Here is an 8,272-nt window from a genome sequence, read left to right as displayed (position 1 = left end):
ATCCATCCTGATTTCTGATGATGTAGGTTTAGAAAAGGTAACACCTGCGTACCAAGGGTACGTCGTGTTACATCTAACCATCAACTGGACCACACTGCAAAAATTAGTGGGAGATTGAACGTCTACCATTGAAACCCTTTTTAGGGTCACAAAAGTTTTGAATCAATATGAAATTTGTATTTCCTCTTCATTCAGGTACTTGTGACCTTATGATTTGTTTTTCCTCTTCATTTAGGTACTTGTGACCTTATGAAATTTGTTTTTCCTCTTCATTCAGGTACTTGTGACCTTATAAATAGATTGGATGTAAAATAAACATTATGGTGGGCCCTACAAATTTTTTAACAGTGAAAATCATTATCTCCGCTGCTATTTATGGTGTGGTCCAGATGATCTTTGGATATGATTCATTTTTTTGGATAATGCTCTAAAATGATCTCTAAAAATAGAATGGTGTAGATATAATAAATACATCACTGTGGGGCCATGTAACTTTGATCTCCTTTGAACCGTTCGTATAACTCAGAGCTCGAGGAGCGTCAGTGCTCATCTTCGCACGACACGTACCTAGAGCAGCTATATAGCTAGTTTTAACTACAGACAGCTTTCAAAGCTTCTTCAAGAAGCTATATAGCTGGTGTGAGCTGTAAACAGTAGTACGTTTTTATCTTACCGTGTAAACTATGTGGGGCCCGTCTTGAATTTTTTTGGTTTATCCACACCGTCCATCAATTTTTCCAGATCATTTTAGGGGGTAATACTAAATTTTAAGTATATCCAATAATCAAGTAGATTGCAACATAGGAAACAGTGAGAATAATGATTTCCACACTTTTGGAAAAAATGAACGACCCGAACCTTGCCCAATCCGATCCGACTCGGTTTTCCTGACTGAGTCGGACTCGGATTGGTTCAGGCCAGCAGGGGTTCGGATCGATTCGAGTTAGATGACCCGGACTCGGTCCCGGATCGGATCGAGTTCGGGTCAGGCCCTGTAAATTTCGAACCGAAGCGAGTTAGACCCAATCCGATCCGACTCGATCCGATGCCCAGTTCTATGCAGAGTCTTGGAAGGCTAATGTAAGACATACCGCATAGGCTCCTATAGTTGTAAAAGGAGCACGTCGTTCAGTTTATACTCATAGTATGTGACATGCCGGTGATGGTCGATTGTGGATTATTGTTGTCTGCTCTATCTGATAATCATGCCTATGCACTTTATTACATCATGATATATACCCATACGCATCATATACATGCTTGATATGAGGAGTGATTGATTATGGCATATGCCATTGGGCTGATTGTTTATGGGACTCCCTGAGAGACGGAGTTGCCCCACATGAGCGCGCGGTACGTGCAGGTTTGATGCATGACTAGATAGTATGACTCATGCATATCACATTTTGTGATATAACCACTATAAGCCCGAGTGACATTAGGGCCATAGCCTCCACAGGTATATCGTGGATGGCCAGATGGGACATCAATTTTTTTTTCTACATGGGGTGTCATAAATGTCCCTAGGTGAAAGTCCCTAGACCCTCTTGGTACCAGAGGACGCCCTAACGTCTAGACCAAGTGGATATATATGAGCGCATGAAAGTCGTATACCAGTTAGGCTGCATCTCACAGTGTTGTAGTCGGTTGGGAGGGGGTGTAGCCTTACCTGTTTGAGGGAGTAGACAATATTAGGCTGAGTCTGACTAGCTCATAAATGGGTCCGCTATCGACGAGCTGAGCCCAATATTGGCAGACGGATAGTGAGGTCTCTTCCACTTACCCAGTTGTGTGCTTGATGGGGCGGCATGTGACGTAGAGTGTACTAGACCCCAGTGATGATCCCAGAGATATACGGTACTGATATGTGGACTTATTGAGCAGGAATTGCATATTCATGAATATTTTACTCATTCAGTCATTCATTTACTATCCACTCGGGCTGGTGGTGCGCAACTAATTTGATATGTGTACCTTTGAAATGGCCAGGATTTCGGTTAGGCGTGCAACTAACGTAAGATCAGAAGTTTACCACATTGAGTCTAGCTATCTAAATTTAGGTATGGGACTGGTTTGGATAAAAGTCCCTTGTGATGGACCTTATAGCTTGCGATACTACGCACTATCATCCCGACTTCATGCTCTAGCTTGGTCATTTCATTCACACCGCATATTGTATTGCATTCTCAGCACATAGCATTTGGTTTACTATGCTCATGTATTGTATATTCTGAATGAGGTTGATGGTATTATGGACTCATCAGGATCTGCATATTGCATTACATTCGTGGCATATGGTATTTAGGTCGCTACGTTTCTGCATTTATATGGCCTAGATGAGACTGGTAGTATTTGTGAACTCGTCAAGATTTGCATATTGCATTGCATCCTTAGTATATGATATTTGACTTACTATGTCTCCACATTACATAGCTGATCTACATTGCTTCCTCATTATATGATATTGGCTTATTATGTTTTTACATCGCATAACTTGGATAAGGTTGATGGTATTTATGGACTTACCAGAATGTTTCCGTATTGCTCTGATATTGCATAATTGACACTTACCTTGAGCACACTTGTACCACCCTCTAAGCTTTTTATAAGCTTATGCACGATACATACGTGCAGGTGGCATTAGGTTGTAGTATCGTCGAACTTGAAGTGCGCAGTTTGTCTTCGATATATGTATTTCCCTTTCAGCATTGTATTCAACTGTTTATATTAGTGGATATGTGATGATGATGTTGCCTTTGTGATTTGGGTAAACTTGTGGTTATGCTTATTACGAGATAAATGTACGTTTGAAAATCCTCCTTATAGGATCCTAAGATCGGAATCTGGCGTATGGGTGCCAAAAGCCGAGAATATGGCACTACGGAGGCTGTTGGCGGCAGATTAGGCGATCGATAATTCTATGAGCCCGGTTTTTGAGTTTGAGGCGTGACACACACACACACACACACTCTCTCTCTCTCTCTCTCTATGGAGACCTGGTAAACGTTTTGAATTGATATTGTAAACGGGGATAATTTTCTTGGTATGCATCTCATCTATCTCTTGTTATTTCTTTATTATAGAATTAATGGATTGTTTATGCATCAATAATAAATATTCAATGCTATGATTTTAAAAGTGTATTTCTCGATATCGCGTTGTAGTCGAGAGATGCTAAGTCTTTTGCACCTTACTCCCTTACGAGAACCTCTCAATAGGACTAAGGTTCTCTTTTATGTGGGTGAGGGGACCAAGACATATTTATATGAAAGAGAACCAGAGAAGCTTACCCATCATACTTCTCTCCTCTAGGATCTCCTTACGGTAGGTTTTCATATCCAACTTAATAACTGTGTATAGGGACCATGGTTCAAGAGTCCCGCCCCAAACCTATTCGCAATGATAACAACTATAGTGGGGCCCATTGAATCATTCAATCTAAATAATCCAATGGTCAGATGTAAACCGATGATCATGTGTGGCCCACTTGATGAAATCTTATCTCTCTCTCTCTCTCCATGGAGGCCTGGTAAACGTTTCGAATTGATGTTCGTCAACACGGAGAATTTTGTTGGTATGCATCCCATTTCTCACTCCACGCCATGGAAACATTGTAAACACGGAGAATTTTGTTGGTATGCATCCCATTTCTCACTACTCGCCATGGAAACATAGTAAACACGGAGAATTCTCTTGGTATGCTTCCCATTTCTCACTCCTCGCCATGGAAACCAAGTAAACGCGTGGGGACATTCCTAAAGACAGAATTTTGTTGATATGCATCCCATCTCCATCAACAAGAAACTCCAAGAAAATTTTCCTCGACGTATACGTGGGACACCAATACATTTCAAAGATGCTTGGTCCATCGTTTCTATTATCACACTAAGAAATTTCAACGAACCTCAGCCCCTCTTATTTGTTATCATCCTATAAAGAGGTAGGCCATCTACAATGCTCCACACCCTCATCTTTTGTTTCTTCTTCCTCTTCTAAGGGTAATATGGCTTTCAAGACATCCCTTCTCTTCCACTCCCTGCATTTTGTAGCTTTGATCCTCATCCTCTCCATAACAGTAACTGAGGAAGCAGCGGTGAGGTATGGTTACTCACACTCTCACTAGTCTTACAACTTAAAAAAACCCGGACTGGGATTCGGTAGTGACATAGTTCGGACGCCTTGGTAGTGGTTGGTGCTGTGGGCCGTACCATGATGTACGTATTCTATCCATGCCGTCCATCCATTTTTTCAGCTTATTTTAGTGCATGATTCCCAAAATCAGGCAGATCCAAATATCAACTGGACCACACCACAGGAAACGGTGGTGATTGAACACCCATCATTAAAAACTTCCTAGGGCCCACTTTCATGTGTTTTTACCATCTAACCTGTTTATTGGTCACGTAGATCTCTATGAAGGGAAAACACAAATATTAGCTTGATACAATTTTTTTCTTTTTGTCCCAAAGAGAATAGTGGGTTTTCAATCATCACTGTTTCCTATGGTGTGGTCCGTGTGAGATTTGGATCTGCATAATTTCTTAGCTTATAATCTAAAATAATAGGGGAAAGTGGATGGACGGCTGGATAAAACACATACATCATGGTGGAGGCCCACGCAATCCAAGTCCGAGGTTCTTGAAAATGGACGCGGATTGCGTAGTGTCAGGTGGACCACACCACAGGAAACGGTAGCTAGGTGAGTGTTCCATCACCACCACTTTCCTACCTATGGTGTGGACTACTTGAGATTTAGACCTGTGTCATTTCCTCCCGCCCTAAAATGATCTTGGAAACATAGATAGGCAGTATGGATATATAAAACGCGTATATCATGGTGGGGCCGGGCCCAGAGATCAATGTCCATATATCATGTTGGGCCCTGTGGAAAAATAGATAGACAGCATATGGATAAAACAAATAAATATATCATGGTGGGGCCCACAGAGTAATGTCCAGTAGCCACCTCGCTGCTGGCAATCCTGATTCTTGTACAAGATGGACAATCGTAAATATTTCATGCACGCTAAGTCCATTACCCAGCTGACAGACCCAGGTCTTTTTCTTAAAGATAATGTGTGCTTGGATAGTAAACTTTGAGTTAGCTTTTACGGTGCAGAGGTGAAGGGCATGGGCGATCTGTCTTCATGAACCCAATAGATGTGCTTAAGACTGTCGATGACTTCAAAACCAAGTATCAACCTGTGTATCAAGCTGCGAAAAACACAGAACGTGTTGCAAGTAAAACCGATGAAATCTATGAGAAAATAAACAAAGTACTCCAGTCAAACTGCCTCAGTAACAGTAATGGTGGATCCGGATCTGGCATAACATGTCCGTCCGGCAACGATTGCCAACAGAACTGCAACGATTGCCAACCTTACTGCAACGATGGTGCAGTACTTAAAGTCGTCAACTGCTACAATTCGGGCCCTGAGGGTTTACGAGAATGTTTTCCAAGTGGCACACCAGTTGTTCCAAACCAAGACACGACCCCAGCTATTGCTTCTGGAGAGCGAGAGTATAAAACAACTGGACTAAGTTGGGTATTATTTATGTTCGCTATTTCTTTTGCATGGATGTTTTAATAGGGGATTGATACTGTCGTTTCCTATCTATGCCAGAAAGTATCATATATGTTGCAGATATGTGTTTTGGAGTCTATGGGGATGAAAAGACTATGTTTTCGTCGTGCTCTTTATAAATTTTATGGGTATTTGTATTGCTTCAGTGTGATTTTGGGATTATATTATATTGTCGCTGGGCTAGTTTAACATGATGTAATTTTATTTATAATAAGGGAGGAGGGAGAAATCATTCTCTTGACATCTCTTTTGCCAATAAATATATAAAATATGGTATTAAAGCAGAGAAATGTTAGTTTCTTTTTTTATTTTTTCTCTCTTTTCTTTTACTTCTTCCACTTCTCTTTATTGTTTTTCATTTTTTGTTGTGCATGTATAGCCTCTTTCTTTAGTCTGCCCAAACGTGTACTCAACTGCGGTCAGCCATTGACATAATGTCAATGATTGTTGAACCATGTTCCTATTGCTTAATGCTTAGAATCTCTTGGGTTTGATTGTCTGCACATATGAGTAGATGCGGAGCATGCCAAATATATAGTTCGCTCCATCCAACTTGATTGTAGCAATCTGCTTACTTGGATGTAGTGATATACCAATATGTGTGATCTTATGAGCACGTCAGATGGAATATAAGCATGATGGTTGGCCTTAGGAAGGTTTCAACGGTATTGTTTAATCTTTGCTACTTTATGTGGTGTGGTCCACTTTTTTATTTTTTTGTTAGTTTGTTAGTACACCCCACTGTCAGTTCACACTTCACTGTTAACCACCCCCACAAGGGATCGATACCAAGACCTCAGTGTTGAAATGAGGTATCTTTCACTCAGTCTGCCACTTGAGCTATGGATCTGGGTCATTTTTGGGCTCATGCTCTAGAATGATATGTAAAAACTGATGGATGGTGTGTATATAAAACATAAATCATTGTGGGGCTTAAAGAAGTTCCACACGCTAAAGGTCTTGTTGTGTAGCATGGCATTCTATTTAGGAGTAGAGGTGGGCATGGAACGACTCGATTCAGCTAACTCGACTCGTCCAATTCGTTTTGATCTGACTCGACCTGAACTGAATGGGTGAGTCAATCTGAACCAAGTAGGCTTTGCCCAATCCGAACTCAAATTAATTGAGTCGAGTGCTAGTTATCTAGTAACTCGACTCAGAACTCGATCCGGTTAGACCCAACTCGATCTAAAACCCGACTCTCTAACCCTACTCGCCGCACCCTACCCCAACCCGATCCCAAAATCTCTCTGTTCCTCCCTCATCCTCCTCATCTTCCAAGCCCCACCTCTCTCTCTCTCTCTCTCTCTCTCTCTCTCTCTCTCTCTCTCTCTCTCATCCTCCTCCAAGCCTGGCAACCACCCACCACCATCACCCTCCTCCTCCTCTCTTCTCTCCACTCTCTCGGTCTCTATCTCCCTCATCTCTCAATCCGACTCGGTGCCAACTCGACTCAACTCGATACTTCTGACCAGAACGAACTCGATCCAAATCAGTCTAGGCCAGACCAGACTTGGATCGAGTCAGGCATGCTGGACTCGATATTGAGTCAAATCGAGTTCGGGTAAGGCCTATTTCAAAAATGGATCAAGTTGAGTCAGGCCTAACTCAATCCGACTCAACTAGATGCCAAACTCTACTTGGGAAAGAAATCTTGCGTATAGCTGGAGTCATCGGCCATCACATGGACCAATCAAAAGCAATGGCACTAAATTTTCCCGAGTCTTCAACACAGCAATGCGATTGCGGATCGTTAAAATTTAGTACCATCGCTTATCATTGGTCCACGACATGGCCCACCAGGTCACAAAACACGCGGATTTTCTTAATCTCGAGTAAATTTCATAACACACAATCCAACTTTTAACATGCGGTATTTCTTTATGCCCACCATGATTTATGTGTTAGATCCACACCATTCATCAATATTTATAGATTATTATAGAGCATGAGACCAAAAATGAGGCACATCTAAAGCTCGAATGGACCACAACACAAAATGTAGTGGGGATCGTACAATTGTAATTTAAAGCTTCATGAGTCCATTGTGAAGTTTACTTGCCACTAACCTCTTTATAAGGACACACAGATCTGAATTAAGAGAAAACACAAATATCAATTTGATAGGGCCATGCATCCCAAGCACAAGCTCTGCCGTACCATACAACTAGTTGATGTGTGGGGCCCACCATGGTGTTTGTATGACATCTCTCCGTCCAATAATATTATCCTACCATAAAAATTGGACGCCCAAAACATATATACATGTATATATGATGAACACAAGGTCACCACCTGATGCATGGCCCCAAAGAAACAGGGCGTACGTTTTACTTGTTGTGTGGAACAGCTGTCGTGGACGATTCTAGTCCCCTTACAAATGACCATCTCCTTATCAGATGCAACATGCATGTGAAATGTCAGCCAATGACCCGTTGAATGGTAACCTGCCATAAATAATTTCCACCCCAGCCTTGATTTACAGATAATCAATTTTGGCCTAGCTGGTCTGACTCTCTCCCTTTGGACCTTATTATACAAGCCCGGCTCAATCAGAACCAAAAAAAAAAAAGCCCAGACCCAGACCATGGGCTTTTTGCTTCAACCAAGGTGTTTTGTAACGGTAACGGTGGCCGTAATGGCCACTACCATTACCTTTACGATACGGGTTGTAACAGTTGTTACGG

This window comes from Magnolia sinica, chromosome 1 (assembly GCF_029962835.1).
Source record: "Magnolia sinica isolate HGM2019 chromosome 1, MsV1, whole genome shotgun sequence".
Classification (NCBI taxonomy): Eukaryota; Viridiplantae; Streptophyta; class Magnoliopsida; order Magnoliales; family Magnoliaceae; genus Magnolia; species Magnolia sinica.
The sequence above is the reverse complement of the archived record's forward strand: the minus strand, read 5'-3'. Positions refer to the sequence as shown.